The 23,911-nt window shown below is 33.9% G+C and overlaps 2 long non-coding RNA genes across 3 annotated transcripts; one reads left to right on the top strand and one right to left on the bottom strand.

Moving 5' to 3' along the window:
• Positions 1–1,878: 1,878 nt before the first annotated feature.
• Positions 1,879–15,739, bottom strand: LOC149791166 (uncharacterized). Of its 2 annotated transcripts, none has more exons than XR_016423155.1 (3): positions 15,417–15,739; positions 12,750–12,844; positions 1,879–2,401 (listed from the first exon to the last, which is right to left on the bottom strand). It is a non-coding gene; the product is annotated as an uncharacterized LOC149791166 (long non-coding RNA). The 2 variants fall into 2 exon arrangements; XR_016423156.1 differs by having other exon boundaries at positions 12,750–12,841.
• A 4,506-nt stretch (positions 15,740–20,245) lies between these two features.
• Positions 20,246–22,308, top strand: LOC149791165 (uncharacterized). The gene is made up of 2 exons (XR_016423154.1): positions 20,246–20,402; positions 21,344–22,308. It is a non-coding gene; the product is annotated as an uncharacterized LOC149791165 (long non-coding RNA).
• The last annotated feature ends 1,603 nt before the right edge of the window (positions 22,309–23,911 follow it).

Genomic DNA, 23,911 nt, shown 5'->3' with positions numbered 1-23,911 from the left:
ACAGGGTCGAGTTAATACGAATGATCCAAGTTGGACCAACTTGACTAACGTGCTCGACAATAAATTTTATTTTACGTATGTACTTGCTGTCATCCACAAGATTATAAATAGTAGTTGCAGCTCCTTGTTGTCGTTTGTGGTGGCGTCAACGAAAATATGAGACGCACAATCTTGATTAACGTCGCTTTTGGCCATTCTGATTTATTCACGCAATTGCATTTCAAATGATGGACGTTTTTTGTCACCTGGAAGGAAGGTATTTTACATAAAAAGATACGTTTAGGGGCCAGGATTGGGCCATTGACATCTATTAAACACCAATCAGGTTGGTCGCAGTCATTGTCGTTTGCTATTATCATACGAGCCAAATATTCAGATTTGGTAACTAATAAATCATCAGTGCCACATTAGAATTATCACTCTTACAAGGCCCGGACTTTACAATGTGGTCTTGATGGAGGCGTCCTTATCATAACCGAATGGATTATCGTTACATCTTCTAGTAACGTAGCATAGACTTTTTTGGTGGATAACTGTTATGGGTGATAATAGGTCATACTGACCTATTTATCTTTCCTAAAAGACTTTGCTGCTTACAAATGAACAAACTTGTGACGTTAAAGATTTCTGCGTTATTGAAGAGAAATAAAAGTGGTCACAGATTCCCACTTTTCATGTCTAGAAGATATATATCCTGGTTAACCTCAAACTTACCGATTTATTTCTGCTTTTTCTTCATTCCAGCTGCAGATGTTATATAATTAGTCAAATACTTCCTCTAGTAAATGCGAAGTTCCTTTAATACAGTTGGCCACAGTGATCTTCATAGAGTTTCTATGAAATTTTCGTTTTTAGTTTAGACCTATATTAAAGTGCTAGTTTCTAACATAATTCTAAAGATGATACGTACATGCCTTTTGTCCAGCTATTATTTAACTTCACTGAAAAATACAATATAACAAAATGATTTAAAGTAACCTTCGTTTCATGCATTGACGATTAATTTTTAAAATGGATCTTTGTATAGTTTTAAACTATTTACATTTTAATTCAAGGCTTATATATGATTAAGTCTTCATGGTATTAGTCAGAATGTGAAATAATTAGTAGAGCCGCGTCATTACACAAAATACAGCCAAGATGTATGATACTATATGTAATGCACAGTCAGCAATAATTTTACTTGCGATGTTTTGTACATGTGTAACCATGTTTGATATGTTAGCAACGTATCAACCATTGTTTAATTTCTGTAGATATCAATTTTAACGTTTGACAAAATACAACTTATTTGTGAACCAGATGACTCGACATCCAACTCAAGTACTTAATGGCAGAAATAATCTCAAAGAATTTGAAAGAAAACATTTAGGTGAATCTTCGCATTTTCTAGAGATAAATGTCCTAAAAGCAGGGGGCCGATAAAAGTTACCTTTGTCATAAGTTGCGTTCCTTGTAGGTACAAGATAATTTAAGCATGCCAGAAATAATCAAAGTCATTGGAAGTGCATGCACAAAATCAGGGAAGCTGACACCGCTGATACAAGTCTTGTAAATTTACAAAAGGGACTCAATATGTGGATATCAGAGTCAATGGTCTAGTCCACAAGTATTACGCTTCTTAAATTTTAGATTGGTAACCTGCTCAATTAATATTTAGTGATCTGTTTCCCTAAAAGTACGTGTTTCCCTATTTACTCTAGGTCTTCGGACATCCTAGGTTTTCTTGCATCCTTACACTTTTTGCTCAATGATATTTGTAAGCACCATAACATTTCGGGTAGTCTTCGTCGGTAATTGTATATTTGACAAGAATTTTGAAAACAGCATATAAGATAGGTTATCGTTTCATGGAAGTACAATGCGGAAGAATACTCGTACAGTCGATATAGATTTTAATGTCATTTTTCCTTTTATAAGTTTACAAAGTGTTTAGTACAGTGACACAAACTAAAGCAACAACGTAAAAACCTACATGTAAACTACTCTCTGTTGTTGTTAAAGTTCATCAACCATAAATATTTGTCGTCAAAGAAAAAACTTTTAAAGCTAGAAATTTTCCTTGCTTAATGGCTATGACCATGAATAATGGCGAAATATCACAGTTCCATGCTTACCAAAATCATAAAATAACAATGTTGTATGTTTGCTGTGTGCTGCCTTGGAATTTGCTCATATGTTATAATATCAGATAAATTAGAAAACATTAAAGTTTTCACATAATGTATGCATTCACTTTCTGAAAATATTATTTTGCTTCTTCATTTTTTGTTGAGTTAATTCAAACACCTAAACAGCTGCATTGGATTGCGTCTGCTACACATTAACCAGGGATGGTGGTTTCTGAAATGATCCCCAAAGCTCCGTTTCTCCATATCGAACTATTTTTATTTTGTTTTACCTGAAATGAAAAAGTTTAATGAACACAAATATACTTCAAATTGTACTCAAATCAGGTACATTATCCATATAATGCACTTTTTAACTTGTGCAATAATAATAATAATAATAATAATAATAGATGTAATAACAAACAACTCATTTATTTTTGACATTCCCGTGTTTCAAATAAATACTTTATTTTGCGAGTTTTGGAAGCTTCAATATATTTATCTCTCTGTCATGCAAATTTAAAATGCTCAAGGAAAGGTGTGCATCTTCTCTGATTCCAATATTAAAGACATGTTGATGTTGGTTATAAGGTTTGATTTTTCAAATTTCATCTTTCCCAATTTACTACTTAGTTATGCCGAAAGAGATCTCGATGTTTTCAAATACTGGCAAAGGGTTAAGTTTAAGGATATGGAAAGGTACGTACACTTTATATATATATATATATATATATATATATATATATATATATATATATATATATATATATATATATATATATATATATATATATATATATACATATATATATATATATATATATATATATATATATATATATATATATATATATATATATGTGTGTGTATATATATATATATATATATATATATATATATATATATATATATATATATATATATATGTGTGTGTGTGTGTGTGTGTGTGTGTGTGATTGGTCGGTTGGGAAGCTTGATAGTTTTCAAATCAAACGCTTATTCATTTGTAAATATGCATTGAAACGTGCTCTGATGTTATTATTTGAACCGGACAAGTCTACATCATTTTTTCACAGGTTTTGGAGCAAGATCTGTAAACAGACATGCATGCCTTATATACTGAAAAATGGTGAACAGATTGACGTGTGAATTTAACTGATTCTTGGTATGGTAATGCATATAGTCACCTCACTTCTCAAATGGATGGAAGAAGACACACACACACACGCACGCGCACACACACACACACACACACACACACACACACACACAGAGTTTTCAGTTATAGTATTAACCCTGTCATACAACTTTAAAACTATATCACTATTTTCAATTAACCTGACAAAATGTAACTGCCAACAATAACTGAGAAATTATTTATATTTTCTGCCTTTGAATATATCATGGAAATTGTTTTACACTGCTTATTCAAAGGATATAGGGGTGCATTTCTATAAGGACCTTTTTATATGCCAGTCATAAAGTGGCATGTATTATCTTATGATCTCTTTCCATTGATCTGTCACCAGATTTATTTGTGCACAGTAACACATTTCCGCAATCTACATTGTTCATACCATCTTGAACAAATTCTTGAGGTAGAGGAGTTGCCTCGAAACTAATCGAATGTTTAGAAAGTTGGGTTTTTCCCACCGATATTTGGGTGAACAGGTCATGATTATTGCGGCAAAATGTTTTATTCTGATCCATCTGGGTCACGGTTTTGAAGATGTTTGTTCTAGAGTATGTTATCTAACCAGATGGCTAACACTTAACGTTATAAATAAATCCTTCTTGTGTCTAAACTCAAGACGTCCTGATAAATCTAATTAAAAAATAATGATTTCTGTACAATAAAATTAGTTCACGACTGTATACATTGACCAAACGTCCCGGTCATTAAGGTCCAATGGTTAATAACGTACAGTGTTAAGAATGGCCTACATGGTGCTGGACATATCATTTGATGTTTATGTTGTGTTTGTTCAATGCTGTCTGTCTCAAAAGACCCCCAAATTTAAATTGTATACATTTTTCATGTATGGAACTGGAAACTGTCAAATGGACATTTTTGTTTATGACTACTGAGTTCCAAAAGAACCAGTCATGTTAATCCTGCATAGCACGTACTTGCCGATGTAGTGGGTTAGGGTGGAGGCCATAATATACACCCTCTTCTGACTTCGAATAGTGCCCAATACTTTAAAAGTGCTCAAATGCCATATTATGTTGAGAATTTTAAAACCATCGTGTACAGTGTTTATTTAATCCAACAGTGGGGACAGAATATTCCGACCGTCTCCTGCTATAGTATGCTAAGGGATTGAGCATATCATGTTCTTGGGTGGATAGGGCTTCGAATCTTGAATAGCTTGAAGATACTCTTTTATTGATTTGAAGAAAGAATAACTAATTGTGTCCTTAATATCATTTAAATAAAAAGTATATGTTGATAAAAAGAATCCTTGTTAGAAAGAAATTCTCAGTACCACACACTCAGGATAAAAATGGTCGGTCCCTGAACAATGGGATATGAATATGATTGAATATTGGTACCATAATTCCCAAAAATGTTGCCAAAACGCATGCGATAAAGACTCGCTGTAAATGTGATTCACATTCACAATTAAATTTAGAAGAACAAAAAAAAAAAAACAATGACACAAGCTAGTTCAACATGTGCTTTCAACGGGATTTTAACAATGATGCAATAAAGTTACAACTGTGTTCATTATTAAATAGTTAGAAGTGGTTGACCTTAATGTCTAAAGCTCTAGCATGACTCCATAAGTTTAACAAGTGGGAGAAACTCTGATCTTAATATTTATTTAACAGTGAGGTTACACTGTAAACGTCTTAGAAATGGTGTTAAGTTGTAGCATTGTGAGGGTTAACCACAAAATGAGCCACTAGAGGCATGGAGGGGAAATACTATGTAAAAATTGTCCATATGTTATTAAGCGGAGGTACTATTGGTCTCTTCAGGATATGCAATGTTAACTTGATGATTGTTATGGGCTATTTCTGTGTTGAAAATTCCTCGTAGGTCTCTAAGAGAAATTTAATGTTAAAACTAGTAGATACTATCCAACACCAACTGTTCATTACAATCCAACACACATATACTATCCAGCACCTGAATTTTTAAAATGAAATCCAACACACGCTATATTATCCAGTAATTACCTTTTAACAAAATCCAACAAAAGCCCTATTATCCATCACCCCACACTATACCATCAACATGGCGTTTGTAGTGACTAATACGTTCACCTACTCACCAAAATACCGTTTGCAGTGAATTATGCTGCACATTGTACTATCAACATGCCATATGTGGTGACCAATATTTACTTATCAACTATTCAGCTCCACAACTTATACCATTAATATGCCATGTGTACAGACCAATACCCTATATATACTATCCAACAATGTACGTGCTGTGAGCAAAACCCCATACTTACTATCCAACACACCACATTATACCATTTCACAAAGTGTGTAGTGACCTGCTGCCTAGTAGGTATGTGCATATATCTGAGATTCATATATAAAACATTGCCTATATCTCAGATCATGTTGGATACGTCAGTACATTTGCACATATTTTACCGATGTCCTAAGTAGTTATAATTAAGAAAAACAACAAATAATAACACAGAATTGTTGATGAATAAATATAGTAGTAAACTTTCGAAAATGTCACAGACTTTAGTGGAGACAAGAAAAAAAAAACCCAATAATTAAATTAAAATGACTTACCCTAAACGTACTAAAATTTTGACTGTGTCACAGACTTTACCCCTAAAAATGTCAACAGTTTTCGATTGAACGAAAAATAGTACAAAATTAAGAATAAAATGGTCATAGCAGATACTGAAACGTATCAGAAAAAATGTAACAAAAATGAGCGGAGACTGACTTATATCTGGATTAGACTAAAGGTAATACTAAACTTCTTAAACTCCTTAGAATCTGAATCAAATAAGAAAACGATTTAAAAAATTTTATTGAAACTAAACTAGCACTAAAATTGCAACCCTTTCAAGATTTTACCACACTTAACACTTAATAACTAAAAAATAAGAAGTTTGGCGAACATCCAGTAATCTACTATCCAACAACCCACATTCACTATTGAAATAGTATCTAACATGCCATTTTTATTAATATTTTCTGTCCGTAAACGGATTTTGGGGTATGGTATCCATACCAAAATAATAAATCACGATAAAGATACACTTGCGGGTGTGTGTGTGTGTGTATGTGTATGTGTGTGTGATTTGGATTTTTAACGTAGCTTTAACATTTCTCAGTCAAATCGCTACGATGTTTGCAGTGTGGCAGTTTATAGTAATGTCTTGTCTAGTACTGGGGCCTCATGCCGCACACATATTATCCTGACACCAGGCCGAGCAGTCCTAACATTAAGCCCTTAATGCTGAGCATTTGTTATAAGTCTTTGGTATGACTTGTCCGGGGATCGAACCCGCGACCTCCCTCATGTGAGACGGATGCTCTAACAACAAGCAGTCGATACACTTGTGTGTTTCGGCATATTCTCTTGAATTAATGAATGAAATCACATACACAGGCGCATATACACACACAAGCAAAGGTAAAAGTTATTTTAAATACTTTACCCAAAAACATGATATCATATAAGAGAGGATGATGGTTACGAAATTTGATGTCTATGTCTATTTGCTGAAGTAGAGGGTGTCGACCATTTTTTTTAAAGACAAGTTTTAAAGTTTGCACTAGCACTCAACATGTTTTCGAAGCCACAGTTTTCTTTTTCTGTGTTGGTTCTCAAGTTTTCATCTTTAGAGTTAGCTTTCCAAATTGCATTTATTTAAATAATCATGTTCAGTTTTCATTTTCATTTCATTTTCATTTCATTTATTTCATTAATGGTTTGATTTTTTAAAACTCTCCATCTTTAATATTTCATTTTCAATATCCATTTTCAAAGATAATTGTCCAAAATGCATTCTGAAATTTTTACTTCTAATTTTAAACTTTATCAATTGCCATTTTTAACGTTTTAATCTCAAATTCAGTTTTCAAATATCAGTTTCCTCAATCTTCATCAATTTTTCATTGTTTATTTTCATTCTTTAGGTCTTTATTTTCAATTATTATTTTCAAATGTGCTTTCTGAAATTTCGTTGTTCTATTTCAGTTCTTTTAATTTTTGTTTTTGTTTCTGTTGTTTTGTGTTTTTCAGTGCAAGATTTGCTATACATGGACTTATTTGATGTGTTATGAAATTTCATTGTGTTATATTCAGGGAATATACCAAATGTATAAAGTGTACCTTTTCTTGGTTTACTTGTATGGTATGGATACGATGCTCAAACACATATTTCAGGACATGCAAAAATAAAATTAATTAATGGTGTGTTTGATGATACGTATGGCATTTTGGATAGTAAATGTAGGGTGTTAAATATGATATGTATATTTAATTTTTATCGTTTGTTAGCTTATTTTATTTTTTCTCTAATTCATTATAAGCTATAAATAATTGCATATTGGACTTGAACTTGTCCAAAATCATGTTAATTTACTACCTGACCTGAATAATCGATCTTTTCATTTGTAAACAACTAATACGTAGCCAATATGTTATCTGTAAGCATATGTTTAATATTAAGACCATTAATAGAAGTGAACATATTTATCTTATTCTGAGTCAAGGACATCGTGTTTATCATGTTCTTTATTATAATTTTAGAAACAGACCTTCTAATTATAACTAAGCTTTTATCTTGTAAACATTTGAAACCCTTTAGAATGAAATTCTCCATGGGTAACAGGTTGTTTTTCTTTAGAAAATGCTAGTTGTGACCAGAGGTCAGGTAGAGGACTATATAATCTTGTTACTGGAAAAACTGTTTATTAGTGCTTTAAGATTTGAGCAGAATCGGTTATACTGTTGTTGTGAACAGCATTTATTATGGGCTGGAATTTTTTTACTTCAAATTATTTATTCACCAGAAATTAAAAGTGCTCAAAAATGGCATTCTGGAAAATACAGACTCCGATTTATAGTGAAATTTCAAAACAGAATATATTCTTAGATTGTATTTTTGGGATTCAACAAAAGACTGCTGGCACATCACCACGACACAGGCCAAAGAAGGCACAAAACACTTCAAACGTTGGATTTATTTTGAATCACCACTAACGTTTGAACCAACCATTAATGAGCAGGACTTGTGTTCCAAATTCTAGGATTATGTGGAAATTAATCTGCAAAAGCGTAAGATTTTGTAACATTTTCACTTCGTATTCTACCTAAATAATATTATTTGTTAAATTTTGTAAAGCTTGTTGTTTCTCACTCTTTTCTATTATTTATTTTCAAACCATGAAATCGTTTTGTTCACTCTTACATTTTCATTGGTTATTAAATGTAAATGTTGGTTAATATAAAAACCATGGCATGAAATTTTGTATTATTATATACATATCTTATAAACTTTGCAAAATCTATTTTAAATTTTAAATCTTTTTGATACAAGTAAAACATTTTTGGACTTTGTAAATATGTCCCGACAAGTTTAGTCTTCGGTAACGTAACTGACACTTTTCAAATTTAAGTATTACATTTAGAGTAAGCCAAACAATATATTTTATTTTTCTTCTGATTCTTCTAACGGCCGTTACATTTTCGGAATTTTAGAACAACTTTTAATCTAAGCCAAAAGCGTTCCTTTTTCGTCTAGACTGTTTTCAGTCTTGGCTAATAGTTTTGAACTTTTATCACTACTTTGAGTCACAATCAATCTAAGTCTCTGGATTTATTCTGGTCTCTGCTAAATTCTACAAAAGACTCAAAAGTTAAGTTCTACTTTTAGTCATGTCCAATTTTGTGTAATTATAGTAATTTACTCCATCAGTATAATCTACGCAGATGTACTGCCGTATCCATCGTGACCTGAGGTCTAGGCAATGTTTTCTATATATATCTCATATATATGCATATTGCTACTAGGAAGCAGGTCGCTACACGAAGCGCATTCATGATTTAATGTGGGATGTTGGAGAGTAAGTATGAAGTTTTGGTCACTATACACGTGGTGATGAATAGGATATGTATGATAATGGACAGTACACACGACATGTTAGTTGTATAGGGTGGGTGCTGGATATTAGATGGGCGAATATTGGTCAGTATACACGACATGTTGATAGTATAGTGTGCAATATTAGTCACTATAAATTGTGTTTTGGATAATATGTGTGGGGTATTGGTCACTACAAAAGGCGTGGTGATGTTATTGTGTGGGGTACTGTGCTGGATAATAGGGTGTGTTTTGGATTGTGAGCAGAAATATTGAGGTCAACCACTTCTAACTATGTAACAATACAGTTCCTTTAAATTGGCATTGAGGTTATACAAAATTTATATTGAGACCATGTGAGCACTACATTGAAACCTACGGCGTAATGATAATTCTCGTTTGAAACCCAATATCATATCATATAAATACTTTGGTACAATCTATTTTTAACAATGCTTATATCAATGCAAAATATTAAAGAAAACTAATAAAGAACGTTGCATGCAGCATGCAAACAAGCTTTTAGGTATCCATTACACAGGGAATACATACTTCTTTAAACCGGAGTTTTATTGTTTTCATTTATTTTGCTTTCCTTTATTCTGTCTTTCACAATTATTGTATAACTTTAAATGATCATTTTACATGAAGAAACATTTTGCAATATATCTCTTTGTCGTTTTCATGTTGTAATGAACGTTTCAGTACTAAGTCGACTCAGTCTTTCTATATTATGAATGTTGTGAAATCATGTTTTCATCATAGCTTTGGCAAACATCTGACACAGTCTGTGGCTCTCAACATACAACCAATCTCGCATGTAAAATGTTAAGCCATGCAATCGCATAATCAAAGACAAGAATAACTTCAATAAGTCTAGTTCTTTTGTAGCTTTTAATATAAAATAATTGCAATTAATAGGGGCAATGGTACCCGATCTCTAAAAGACGAGAGTACATACTTGGTCTGGTACACTTCGTCAATTCTTGGAAATAAATCCTTTTAATATAGATTATGATCAAGTTATAGTGTGCTTTACCAGTACTTGAAACAAATCTGGAAAAATATTGAGTATATATTCAGTGTGGTATGCTTTGTCAATATATGGACATAAATCCGTAAAATGTTGACTATCAGCTCAATATATGGCGCTTGTTCGATATTGGCAAATAAGTCCATACATTTGGAGTATGAACTTATTGCAGTGTGCTTCATTAGCACTGGAATATGAATCCGTGATATTCGTAGTATGAACTCAGTGATGTGCTCTTTCTTCGTATTTGAAATAAATATCATCTTGACTAGGAGTCAGAACGGCTAGATTATTTGTTATTGGAATATTGGACTATTTAGTATTTGAGTACTATAATGAATGGCTTTAGTTTTGCAAATATTACTGGATACCGTTTGTGCATGGGTAGCAAAGCAAGAAATAGCCAAGTAAGCCTTCTACATAATATCTAACACTGGGTAAAGTATTGGTATGAATGGAATTAAGGGTTACTGTTTTTCGTAACATTTTGAGGGTTAGAGGTCTGTAAAATGTGGAGCATAAACTAGGTACAATGTGTTTCCTTAAAACAGGGTAATATATCTGTTAACATGTTTGATCATCTTGTGCTTACCTATTATTTAAAAGTACATCAAATTTTGAATTAGTACTTAGAACAGTTCCATTATTAGTTAACTGGGTAAAGTACTAGGCAGGATAGGGGTCCCGAGAGGCCGAGAGGTCCAAAGCGATCTCCATTATGGATCACTGCCATCTCACCTCTGTCTGCGTGGGATCGAGTCTTGGATTCGGCCAATGTTGGTATGTGAGAAAGCTTGCCAGTAGCTTCTCGAGGGTCGTTGTTTCTTTCCGGGGATTTCCCGGGTTCTTCCTCCACCATTAATACTGGCCGCCATGTACAGCCTATCGTGTGCTGAAAACTGACGTTAAACCCTACAACAACAACAACAACAACTAGGCGGAATGGACTTCATTCTCATTGTCTTGCTGAATGTTTGTGTGAACAAAGTTGACAAATAGAAGGGTCAATAAAAATGAACCTAAATCAAACTTTAACTGGTTACTTTTTTGCGACAAAGCTAGTTTTAAAACATTAATGTAATATTACTAGCAAGACTGTTGCCGACAGTAGAACAAGAGTACACTAACTTTGATGGCATATTTCCTCTTTTTAACTCTCAACAGCCTTAACTTTCACTTCTTAACCACAAAATCGATTGTTGCATTTCTTGTCTCAAACGTAAGTCAGTTCGGTCTCGGTTCATCGCATCGGACTGGAATTATTTTGTGGAAACTATTTTCCTTATAGTAGTCCATCTGACCATGCTCTCTGACCTTTATCTCCAAACTTAATCAGTCTTAGCTGTCTCAAAAGCAATCCATCTGCAAATTGTATTTAAGGCATGTGGCACATAATCTTTATTGTATTGTAAAAGACGCTTTTCCTTCTTTCAGTTCCAGTGACCTTGACCATTTAGCCCAAAATGCAAAGACTGTTCTTTGTTTCAAATGCAAGCCAAACAGGTTTTTTTTTCTTTCATGCCATTTGACTTTGACATTTAGTTTTGAAATCAAAATCAGTTTTTTCCTTGATATCAACTGCAATATATTTGCAAAGCTCCGTAATGGTCGATGATGCAGACGTTTGATACATTTTTCATAAATGAGATGGGGTAAAGATACATGGTAACAAACCGTAACATAATATGCCCCTCTTAAGAGTTCAGTTACAAGAATGAAGAATGTAATGTTGAATAATTGCAATATTTAGAAAACTGTCAAACATTCACTAAACGATATCTGTATGCACTGAAATAAATTGTGGTGGCTATAACTGAATATACTTCGCTCATGCAAGAATGCAGATGTATGCATGGCTGGGATATTTATTTCCTTATCTTCTCATATCAAACTGTGCATCAATGACACTGAAGTTATTCTTTGTCGAACACTAAAATCATCAAGTACATCAATGGATTGTGCTGAAGGTCCAACACTGTACCAACGGAACTATTACAGCTCTCGGTTTGCAGACAACATTGATTTGAAGGTAGTTTGATGTATTTAGGATGTCCTCAAAAATCAGATGATATTCACTCTATACGGTAGATAGATCAATTTCTGCTGAAATGCAAAGTTCCTAACGTTTAAATCTGTCGTCATTGTTAAAACCATGAATGCTTCAAGTCCACTGACTCTAGATTTCCATTGCAAATTTTATCCTTAAAGTGTATTTGTCTACAAGGTACATGCACATACCTATCTTTAAAGTGTACATCCATTTTAAATGTGTACATCCATTTTAAAGTGTACATCCATTTTAAAATGTACATTCATTTTTAAAGCGTACATCCATTTTTAAGGTATACACCCATTTTTAAAGCGCATATACATTTTTAAAGTGTACGTTCAATTTTAAAGTGTACATAGTGATATTGCCCATTACACAGTTCTAATTTTCATATGATCTAAAATAAGTATCTCATTAAAGTGATATTTCAAAATTCTAAATTATTAAATGCATGTACAAAATAATATTTTGCATTTTACCTGTCCTAGTTCTTCATCTGTTGACACGATGACTTCATAAGATCGGCCTGTTACTTTACCTCCTCTGCCTAGCCCTATGCTCACTATTCGATCTACTTCAGTAAAAAAAAAATTTTTGTAGAAGCACTATGACATTTTTTGTACGCCGCATTGGTTGCATTAACTGTTTTTCAAACCTGAATCACTCACTTAATTGATTTAAACTCACATTATATGCAGAATGTGTATTTTAAAAGCGTTGTTTCCTTTAATATTGCCATGTCTGCATAACGAAGAGAATAATATATTGAATAATATATTGTTAGTGGTACACTGCTTGGTATGCTTGATTAGAATATTGATGAATAATGGGTTTTCAAACTTGCTATTGTGTAGTAACTGAAGTGCTGATAGTGAATTGGAGACGATGATAGCGTTTTAAATGCATCCATGTTTGGTATCAATATATTTCAAGGCATGATCTATTGCCATGATTTCTGCTGAAAATATCGATGAAACATCTGGCAAGCAACGTTTTATAGTGTGATTTCCACTAATAAATGCTTCAGAGCCATTCTCAGAGTCATCAGTAGTATAAATTCTTGTGAAGTTCTTAAATTGGTAGAGACGATCATTATACAATTTATGGAAAATGGGAGGTTTTGACATTTTTCCTTCATACAGCATAAAAAAGAGGTGTTACAGAAACAAATTACTTCTCGATTTTTGAAAGGTCATTTTTTTCTAGTGTCAAGGCTGGAAGATATTTTAGTGTGAAAGGTAGGAGTGACATTTGGTTGATCTTGGAATAATGTATTGTATTTGGGTTGGAAATTGACGCAAAAGGAAGCTTTGAAAGGTTGAACTTCATTTTTTTGGAATTTTGTAAAGCTGTTTCTCCACAATGTGATATAGTGGCTCATTCACTTCATCCTAAAAGCTTTCAGAAGGGTATGTTCTAATTGCCCCCAGTGCGAGTCGTATTGCTTGACTGTGAACTGGGCAAGCATGTTTAAGTATGACTTTCTGACTGAATCATAAACAACGCATCCATAGTGCAGTTTGTATCTAAAAAAAGGTTCATTATAGGTTAAGAAAAGCTTTTCTATCAGCACCTCAAGCAGTGTGCCTAACTAGTAAATTAAGGGCTTGTAAGCATTTAGCTTTAAATTTCTTACTGTCTGGAATGAATGTGAGTTTCTAGTTGAAGACAATAGCTAAAGTCTGTTTCCTCGATAAACGGTACAGGCGTTCAATCCAGCGCGAGTTTATGATCATCATCTTGTCTTTGTAGCTTACAGAAATGCATGCCTAATGTTTTTGATTTTGAGAATTTGAAACCAATAACATTGTCCCAACTTTGCATCTTTGTTAGAGTTTGTTTCCAAAAGAGCGATTAATGTGGGTTCTGGTAGGTGTTTCAAAATCTTTTGAAAGAATTGTTGTTTCCTTTATTATTTATTTCGTGGATCATGTCTGATACGTTCTTTATAGCGATACGAGAATTTAAAGTAGAAACAGTTTTTCCATGACGCTTTCTTATATCATATAAGTCATCTCTGTTAAGTCTAGATTTTCAAATTGTTTCAAGCTTGGCCCAACAGGCCTTCTTTTAATTCCAGTGTGCAAATGGCTTATTGATGGTATAGTTAATGTTCTTTAGAGAGATTGAGAAGTGGCCACTGATGCAAAGGTCGTCAGTGAACGTTGAATCATAATCCAACAGCAGAGAACGAGAACAAATTCGAATATATGCCCATATCAAAGTCAGATCTATGCACATATCAAATTCAGATCTATGCACATATATCTACCCATTCCCGGATTAAAATATGTCAACGATTTGGTATTATTTATGCAAATAGTGTCTGGAAATTAAATCTTCTACCTTTATACTTCCATCATTTATGCACTTTGATCCCCATAAAATGTAATAGGCATTGAAATCCATAAGCAGAACAAATAGGGTAGGCACCTGGTGAACGATGTTGTCTAATGTATTTGGCTGGTAATTGCTTTTTGTTTCGTGTTATATAAATGAAATAAAATTAGTCATTGATAAAAAGAGATGATTACAACAATGGCTTGCAAACTTGTGTTTAAAATAATGGGATTATGAAGAGACCTATTGTTCACAACATTTAGCCTAATACTAATCTTACTAAATACATTCTGGCTAACTGAAGGATGTAGAAAAGCTTTACAAAGGTGTGACTTTTTCATGTTATGAATTACTCTTCCAATAAACTGTGAAGCTGGGAAACATGTTTGCATTTAGATTATTGGGAATATTTTTGTGCTGAAACTTTCTTAGCTCAGATGTATATATTTATTAACTGAAATTGTATGACTCTTACATGATTCAGTTAATAAACGAGATCTTTAACAATGAATCCATTAGCTAAATATTATTGTGATACTTTTCAAATATGTGCAGCACATATATCTAGTGAGATTAAAATGAAATAAGTTAACTTATTTTTGCAATCATTTAACGTGAGGACAGTATTATAAGACTATGAGAAAATCATGGCAACAGATGTTACATTTTTCTCCAAAAACAATTGAAACGTATGCGTTTACAAACTATTTTAAACATTGAATCATGCATTTAAACACTATTTTAAACATTGAATCATTTAAAGTACTTTAAAATGTTTATCTTAATTAATAATTATTGTTGCTTACTTGACAGCAACTTTAACTGCATTTATAACGTCTGGCAAAGCAACTGCCATAGGAACTGTGAACCAATCAATACTCTGTCTTTGTAAACCAAGACCAATTACGGCAACATGAGCCATAGATTCTGCTGTTCCCATATCATCAGCTTTAAAACTGGCCAGCAATGTAAGCTCACTTATTCGAAGCTCTCGCATTATTTCAGCACGTCTTATTTCGGGCAGTCTCATGGTACATCCAATTTTAATACTGGTTGGGTGTTGAGCCATGATATACACATTCCCTGGGACATGTTGTCCACCCTGAGCTCCACCGTAAGCAAGGTTCGCCATCTGTCGGTAGAAAAAAATTGTGATCATTATTTGCTTCCCCCGACTTATTGATTTTTCAGGTCCCAATGAAGTGGAACCAGACTTGAAAGAAAACCTATTGGGCCAAAAATAATGGTAGGTGATAACAGCATTATATAATCATTAAATCTGCACGGAGAACGTGGCCTATAAAGACTTGTGGTCGCATAGCAGTTGTCTCTCAAGACAGATTTTACCGTAGCACTTTGTGGTTATGGGAATTGTCTAATCTGAAATCCCTTTGGATGTTTATTTGGTAGGAATCAGCTTATTTTCCAGTCGGGCTACAGCATTGTTTCTAATAGGTTGCTAGTGGTAGTTGTCATAGTGATGCCTCTGTAGCTATAAGGCAGAGTATGGTCCTTCACTTTTATTATATTGGCATCTCGATTTTTAACACTTCTTGCATATTGACTCCTGATGCTATTGTTCAGATGTCTAGTGAGAAATATAGCCACAAGCTGGCAACCCTACTTAGGACGTTCCGCCCTTATGCCAAGGAGGTCTGGTGCCATGCTATTTCATGGCTTCTTGACGCATACTCCATTTTTTTATTCCAGTATATGAATGGGTTTGATGGATTGCAACTTCCAAAGATAATCATTTGACACCAATTTCAGCTTGGACTCATCATAATGCTCCTTGTAATGGGGGATGCTTTTTAGCTCAAAATGGTATCTCCATCGCTGTAATGTTTCCTCAGGGTGTAATAAAGTGTTGTCATCCCAGATGTTGAACTCTGTAGATCATGGGAGGTCGTTCCTCTGGCTGTTGACTAGTCTGTAGAAAAGGTGTTGATCAAATTCAGCTGCTACCATGATTTATGTATAGAGCTACCCTCTCAGTTTGAAGAAGCCCTTTCTTAGTTCACACTTTGCTATCCTGCAGGTAATATTCAGAGGGTCATCTCTGTTCTGAGTTGTGCCTCTCATTAACCATTCTTTGTGCATTTGTTTTGATCTTCAGTGGGCAGAAAATTTATTTTCACCTCACGGGCTTTTGCCTTTGGGTTTCTTATGGTGTCCTGATCAGGATGGCAGCTGATGTGGCTTGCTACAGACAATTTCTAGATGGGTTTCATCTAGTGATACGTGGAATGAGACATTGCTGCCTAGACAGTTTGTTAAAGGTTTATCTGTTTAATAATGGTATTCTCTGTATATACTCAGGTCGCATTTGTTCTATCTGTTTTTTTTTTTGGCATACGTCTTTGACCTTTGCTTGCTTCTTTTTCTGGTTGTTGAGCTTACCCTTAATTCATGCCTTAACAAGTGTATGATCAGACGTTTTTATTGGATCATGAGACGCTATGTTTACAGTACAAAGATTGTCGTTGTTGTTAGAAATGATTTAGTCATTCTTGGGCAGTAACATTTCGTTATGATGGCAAAAAGAGGTGCATCGCAAGGTAGACAAGAGGTTGTTGGCTTATAAGAACTGCAGGAGCAGCTTGTTCAATTAATATGGTGACTTCCTGTGAATGCAGCTATTCAAATCACCAGCAATGACAGTTTTACGAGTTCGGCTGCACTTGTCAGAAAATGGCTTGCAGCTCTGCAAGGGATTCCAGGAAGACTGCTACGAAAGATGTTTTGCACCTGCAAGGCATGACACCAAGATGAGGAAGAACAAAATGAGTACCATTTGCATAATAATTGCTTTTCTCCAAATGCAATAAAAACTGCTTTCAAATGAAGATATTTATTTTTTAGCATTTTTAGTTTTGCTGCTTGGTACATATTTTCAATGTTTCTTTATTTCATGTAACAATCTTAATATACACGGTCAAGAATAATGCCATATGTTTGCTCATGTAAGTTTCTTAGGTACCGATGCTTTGATTTTAAAGTAACAACTATGCTTAGCGGGAGTTACGATCAGGCTAAATACCTAACTACAGGAAGTTTCTATGCAGTTGTTAATAAAAGGCAATTTTCTTTGATGGGAATCGAAATGGCTTGCTGAGAAAACAAGAAGCATTAACAAAATGATTATTCATGGGATTTAAACTAACTGGAGTTTATATGGATATAAATACTATGAATATTTAAATATAAATTATAAATCTTTGAAACCGCATGTGGGTACACCTACAATATTTTGCTTGCTACAACTAATGGACATGATACGGCAATAGCACGCTGGCATTCTGTGGACCCCAAAAATTGTGCTGTATTGGGATTTCACTGTACATCTTTGCATATATATATATATATATATATATATATATATATATATATATATATATATATATATATATGGTATTCGGGACAGTAGTATCGGTTCGGCAGTGGTAAGTTGGGATTTAAGGTGATGGTAGGTAAAGTAAACTATTTTTGTTGTGTGGGGGTTGGTCGGTGGGATAGTTGTCACTGCCATCTATCTGCTTAGTCAGACCAGCATACGATAAACTATATTTGGATGATGTATATTTATGTTAACTGTTCAAGTACAGCCAATCTAATGTCTTGTGGCTTGTTGGGAAACAGACTGAACTACATTCATGTGATAGAGCATATGAGAAAGGTGTGGACAAATCAAGAGATTTGCAAAATTAGGTCACGAGTTTTTATTTAGAAAGAGGGAGGATTTTTATTCAAGTTGTGAAATTGTCACTGCTGGACGTTCTTATCCCAATGAGGAGCCAAACCTTGGGTCACTATGCATGTAGTTTTCACCCATTTGAATGAGATTTGTTTGTGTGAATTCGTAGCAAGAGAGCGTTATTTTGACTAGATCTGTAAAATGATCTGCTACCATTGATTTTTTTATAATTTTTGCGTACAAAGATAACCAGCAGTGTTTCAGCAAGTACATCTTTATTCACATTTGATGCAGATTTCACGGACATGATTTCAGCAATGTCGTATATACTGTTGCGTGTAATATACTTTGATGAGATGGAGTATCTACTTGACGTGTAATGCCATTCTTGCCACGATAGCAGATTTTATAATCAGTTTTATGGGAAGGGCGGATGTGATGTTCATATCGTTTTAATTTGATACCTTTTAACTACACATAGTGCAATCGAAGTCGACAAACTCCATACACTGAAATTAACTTACAATGCCAACATAATCAAAGGGATTGAAGCAGTTTGAAATTAAATTACTTTGCCCTGCTTAAGCCAGTTAACAGTCACATGATTACCGGCAGTATTACCATAAATATACTACACTGGAAATAATGCGTCGAAAGATGGGAAACAATTTCAATAAAATATATGTGTACACACAATTTCAGTGAGTAATATGAGACACCCATCGTCTCAGAAGTAACGCCCTCCTAGTCAGAGGGATCACATTTATGGAACTACTTGGTAAATTAATTTACTGCGAAACATGCTGACGATTCTATAAGATAAGTATACAAATGGACTAAAGTATGTACTATTCAAAAAGGAGCTAAAGGCTTAGTTTCCGATGTGATGAATAGTTGTTCAGCTAATAAATCCATTATGTTGCTGTACAATATTGATGTAAAGTGCAAAACTAGTTCATCATACACTATATATCCATGATAATGTCTTATCTAAATTGTTTTGGTGCAGCTGATACACTGTCTCTTTTTTCCTTTGCTGGCTGGAGAAATACGTGACCTGTTTAGTAAGTTAACTTGCTGGAAGTTATATTGTCAACTCTATATGAGCTACACTATAGACTAGGAAAGTATAATATCGAAAGGCGTTAAGGCTATAGGTTATACACAAATCAGTACAGTTGAAAGGGGGGGGGGTGCTCTGCTGTGAAACAACGGATAAAAATATGGTAAGTTTTTTTCTCACTTTCTTATGTATCAAATTACATTCAGCAATAAATGTGTGAAATAACAACTTATAATACCAAATTTCCATACCTTTGTCTACAAACATTGATTGTATGTACAGCAATGTGGATTCTGTAAGCACTGTGAAAGAAATGTCACTGATACTTATGAATTATCCATTTAGTGGCAACGAGAGGTGGATTTTATTTAAAGAAATCTTGCAAACATTCAATATAATCTGTTTTTCTGCAACAGTTATGTTTGCAAATAAAGTGATCTTTGTTGGTCCTGAACAATCTTAACAGTGTCTTGTATATAAAATATATTTTGTGTGCATGACCTTTGTCCACGATTGTGGATAGAGTTTTGTGCGTATTTTATTTTTGTCATGTTTGTAAGTTATAAATAAGTTATTTACTAATATCTGAGTTCAAGGTCTAGCTTTATTTACAAACTTAGAATTTTCTGGAAGCGAGCAGGTGACCCACATTCAGGTCATTTTTATATGTCTTAGGTCAAGTGAAAATAGTATATAAGGACATGGTTAACCAAATTGTACATTCCTTTCTTTAGTTTAATGTATTGAATCAGGTGTAGTTGTGTTCAGTTATAATTTGAGCGAAATGATTTATTACAATTATTCATTGTCATTACAAATTGTTCATTAACATTTGGAATAAAACAATACTTTTTGATTTTTAAGGATTAAGGAAGTACTCAAAGACTTTCTGGATGATATAATTGTTGTACATTCAGATCAGCTGGTACATCAGCATATTCAAGACAGATTGTGCATCAGGTCATTCGGAACATTCTATGCGTTTGGACTTATGTTACAATGTTTAGGATTATTTGGGATTTATTTCACAAAACTGTAAGTTCCTCTTAAATTTTTACATTGTAACTTAGAGAGATAATTTATTTATTGATTTTAATAAACTTCTTGGTTTCGCTTCTCTCTGTTACTTGTTTAAGACCACGGAGTCGTAAGAACAGCAGTTCCTAAACGAGGTAGGAAGGCCTGTACTGGCCATAAGCAGCATTTTATGATGAAGAAGGTGATCAATATTACATGTTCTTTCCTAATAATAATAATAATAATGACACAATGATTATGATTCACAAAAAGTCATGTAGAATATTTTCATATTCTCTTCTCATTTTCTTCATTACATGATGTACATTTATCTAGTTATGTATTATATTATTAAGCTTATATGCTTTACTAATTAATGGGTCTTGAGTTTAGGTCTCTAACCATTTTCGTAGACTTTATGTAATGTGTTAAAGGCAAAATGTACAAAATGTAAGAGCAAGGTCCAATATTTTCCCTTTGCGTTTCTGTGTTAAAAGAAAGTACGTGGAAACCATCACTAGAGCACACTATATTTATTTTATGAATGTGATGTTATTGACTGACACTGAAACATGTAGAAAACAAATCCTCCGAGATTGTGATTGTGTGTTTACTATTTTGTGTAAGAAATGCACAAAAAGATTTATGAGGAACGAGAAGCTTCAGGATTGTTGATAGTGAATCATCAGCTACCATGAACGTACACATTGCAATTTATAACAATGATTGTGCTACGAATCTCAATCCTGTTCTGTGGGGACTTAAGGCCACAATAATATGCAGATAGTTTAGAAGACCACTTTCAATCAATGTATATAGTTAGTGATCCTGATAATGTCAGACTAAACATGTGGCTAACTTATCAATTACAGTAATCTCTGATTTTAATGTATATGAAAATATTATCAAGTCTAACGGTATTATGGTAACACAATGATTTCACATCTTTGTACCCATAGGTTCCACTCCAAGCTCCAAAAGGATGGAAAGCTCAATGGTGACCCATCCACAATCTGTCCAATTCTGATGTTACCATAGTTTCTTTTAACTACAACAACCATACAGTGACAACATAAATTGCTGAAGGTACTTGATTTATGCAGCATAGGACAATTACCAAGCTCAGTCAACATGGATCGATATTTATCATTGTTGGGAACAATCATAAAATTACCAGAAAGTGGCATATAAGCATTATTAACATTCGAGATTTTGTGTTATTTGTTGCATATCGCCTTTACATTATTTGTAGGCAAATATTGTTTTATTGGTGGCATATGTTAGGCACCATCAAGATTACAATCACATCATGTGATTCTGCTTTCTATAATACCGCTAGTCTTTCTAATTGATTGTATTCTACAAGTAAAAAAAAAAATCTAATTTAAATTGTTACAGGCCAATTTTCAAATTTAATCTTAGGTTTTCATAAATATAGTATTACCAATAGTTGGCTAGGAAGCAGAGCTAGCCACTTATATCAGTAGACACGTTGGTTAAAAGCAAGAGGATTAATTCAAAAACTGCCTAGATTACAACTATATTTGTTACTGAATCAAGCTATTAAGCACAAAATGTTTTTCAAAATTATCACACAGGAAAAGGGCTTGTATTTGCACTGTGAGCATGACCTGTTCTCAAAAATGGCCTTCGGACACGAAAAATGCATGTATAAATTTGGGATTGGGTTCATCTACTTTTCATTCTATGAATTTCCACCGTCTTGTCAAGTCAAGTGAATGATATTCTCATGTTCTGCTTTATTATAACAATCCCAAAAATATGGACTTTTTGACCTTACTCATGTATTTTATTTTATGAAATTTATATTAGGCAGGTGTATGCAACATTAAATTTGTGCATAAAAGCTGTCCCTTGCACCCATAATAAAAACTGCTATTTTGTATTAGTGCAGTGAACCACATGTGTTATTATTGTCTTGTTCTTTATGCATGTCCAGGTAATTATTATACCTTAGCCTCATTTTATTTCCTTCCTGTCTCTTTTTTTGTGCCAAATTTAGTAGTTAGCTAGGCACTGGTGTATACCCCCACCCACCCTTTATATCAGCATCACTAGAACAACAATACCTGGTCAGGATATATTGTTTCTTTGTCAGGCGAGAATTAATTTTAAAGTATATTATAAATGTATATGTCTGGTGACATTTTTCTTACATTATATAATTTAAAAAATATTCAACAAATAGTTATTACAGTTAGAGAGGTTCTATCATTGCTAACTAAGATGGTGTCTCATAGTCAGTCACCTTTTGTAACTGTACAATCCACTCCTTGGATTCTGTCAGCATTGTCAATGAATAATGGCATGTAGCCAGTGAAATACCAATAGTCGGCTAGGAAGCAGAGCTAGCCATTTATAGCATTAGACACATTGGTTCAAGGCAAGTAGAATGTCCCAAAAACTGCCTGAATGACTACTATTTTTAATCGCATTACGTTATTAAGTACACACTATTTTTCAAAAATGATTACACAGGGATCGGGCTTGTGTTTGCACTGTGAGCATCACGTGTTCTCAAAAACGACATTCGGACACGAAATATGCATGTATAAACTTGGGGGTGGGGGTCATCAACTTTTCATTCTTGGAATTTCCACTGTCTTGTCAGGTTAAGTGAATGTTATTATTATGTTTAGCTTTATTATACCTATCCCAAAATATGGACCCTTTTGTCCTTACTCATGTATTTTATTTTTATGAATTTTATATTAGGCAGGTGTATGCAACATTAGATTTGTGCATAAAAGACACGTTGAGCACGTGTGACCATCCCCGGTAATTTGTTTTGTTTGCCTGGAAATAGGCACAGGTGCTGGACGCGAGCTTGATGTTGCAAAAAAATAAATAATCTAAAGGAAAAAAATCATACTGAGTGACAAAATTGCCTCATATTACCGACATGATCCCTTCTGACATAGGACTTCTTTATAGTATAATAGACAGGGTCTTAGGTCAAAACGGGTCATGGGGATAATCTGAGGTAATTTTGTCACTCGGTATGATATCGTTTCCTTCTGATTATTGATATTATCCGACATTAAGCTCGTGTCGATCACTGGTAAATTTTTCAAACGCCAATAGGGGAGAATGAATAAAAAATAGGGAGATTGGAACCTAAAATCGGGAGGTTTTTACGTTGCATTTTTCAACCGCCGGTTTCAGTAAATATTGATCGATCTTCTAGGTCCAGCATGCATTAAATACTCAAATGAGGCACCAGCGGTGCCTGCAGAAATTCTTCCGGAGGAGGAGGGGGGAGCAAACATGGAGTGGTCAGCCATTAAATTTTAAGAATTTTGGCCAAATCATGTTTAAAGGTGAAACGGTGGGAGCGGCCATGGAACGCACAGTTCTCCCTGAGACTCGCCTTATTTGCCCCCAAGACGTGCCCCATTTACTTTCGTATTATAGTCGGCTGCGGCTAAACTACATAATAGATAAAGGTTAAACTTAAGTACACGAACAATGAAGTCAGAGTAACTAATTAACAGTTAATTCTTATC

The sequence above is a fragment of the Sinohyriopsis cumingii genome, chromosome 9, assembly GCF_028554795.1.
Source record: "Sinohyriopsis cumingii isolate HCF-2022 chromosome 9, ASM2855479v2, whole genome shotgun sequence".
Taxonomy (NCBI): domain Eukaryota; kingdom Metazoa; phylum Mollusca; class Bivalvia; order Unionida; family Unionidae; genus Sinohyriopsis; species Sinohyriopsis cumingii.
Note: the sequence above shows the minus strand (reverse complement) of the source record. Positions and strands in the feature narration are given on the sequence as shown.